Below are 1,315 nucleotides of genomic sequence, written 5' to 3'. Positions count from 1 at the left end.
CAGGGTCCGGATCAGGGTAGTGGCAGGCGAGATGACGAACCTCCTGCCGGGCCGGTCCGCTCGCGGCGGAGGAGAGCTGTCTTCATGCCGACCGCGGCGGCGCCTAATCTCGGGCAATCTCGGGTAATCTCGCGGCGGAGGAGAGCGGTCTTCATGCCGACCGCGGCGGCGCCTAATCTCGGGAATCTCGGGCAATCTCGGGCAATCTCGGGTAATCTCGGGCCAAGGCGCCTGCGACGTCGCGCTCGTCGGTAGACTACGTACACTCGCAATCTCGGGTACTCTCGGCTAATCTCGGGTAGTCTCGGGCCAAGGCGCCTGCGAGGTCGCGCTCGTGGGTAGACACGTACACTCGCAATCTCGGGTAATCTCGGGCAATCTCGGGTAATCTCGCGCCAAGGCGCCTGCGAGGTCGCGCTCGTGGATAGACACGTACACGACGTCCTCCGGAGCGACTCCGAGCGCCGCGAGAGCGAGCTCGTACGGCGCCTGAGGGTCGATTCATGAGCCAACTAATTAATAAATTGATCAATTGTTAATTACACCCTTTTGGCTCGTACGGCGCCTTGGCGCGGTGCGCCGAGATGACGCACTCCACTGCGCCGCCGCCGCCTCCGCCGCCTCCTCCTCCTCTGCAGCCGCCGCGCCCGTCTCCGCCTCCGCCGCCGCCCTCCCGCCCCCCTTCCCACCTCCCGTCCCGCCTCCCCTCGCGCCTCCCCTCGCCTCGCCCCTCCCCCGCTTCCTCCCCTCCCCCCTCCCCCGTCTCACCCCCGCCCGGCACGACGCGCAAGTCGCTGCGTCGAGAGCGCCTCCAGCTCCCTCGGCGGCGGCTCGACCTGCAGCCTGTCACATCGCCGTCGAGTCCGCACGCCTAAGGTACGGTAAGGGAAGCCTCTCCACACACACGAGGTGGCGGGGCAAGGGCCAGGCTAGTCCCGCGCGTCTCCACGTCTAGACGACAGGAGCCCCGCGGCATCACAAGTGCAAGGCCCAGTGCGCGTGGGTGAGCGGTGTGTGGGGGGGGAGGGGGGGGGGGGGGGAGGGGAGGGGAGGGGGTCGCGTCACTGCGCGCCTCTGCGAGCGCAGCGCGGCGCGAGACCCGACGTGGCGAGCCTGAGCAGGCCCCAGTGACGAGATTGCCCGAGATTGCCCCGAGATTGCCCCGAGATTGCCCCGAGATTGCCCGAGATTGCCCCGAGATTGCCCCGAGATTGCCCGAGATTGCCCGAGATTGCCCCAGATTGCCCGAGGTTAGGCCCGACAAGGGCCCCTCCCCCGTCCCGTCGCTGGGGGGCAATATCGGGGAAACCCGGGG

The 1,315-nt window shown here is 68.4% G+C and overlaps 1 protein-coding gene across 1 annotated transcript in view; it reads left to right on the top strand.

The window, feature by feature from the left end:
* Positions 1–606, top strand: part of EMIHUDRAFT_366907 (hypothetical protein) — a gene marked incomplete at its 3' end in the record, with an annotated part of 1,102 nt that extends 496 nt beyond the window's left edge. The window contains exon 2 of the mRNA XM_005779123.1: positions 1–606.
* Positions 607–1,315: the final 709 nt, after the last annotated feature.

Source organism: Emiliania huxleyi (genome assembly GCF_000372725.1).
Source record: "Emiliania huxleyi CCMP1516 unplaced genomic scaffold EMIHUscaffold_236, whole genome shotgun sequence".
Lineage (NCBI taxonomy): Eukaryota > Haptophyta > Isochrysidales > Noelaerhabdaceae > Emiliania > Emiliania huxleyi.
This window is presented reverse-complemented; position numbering and strand designations above follow the sequence as displayed.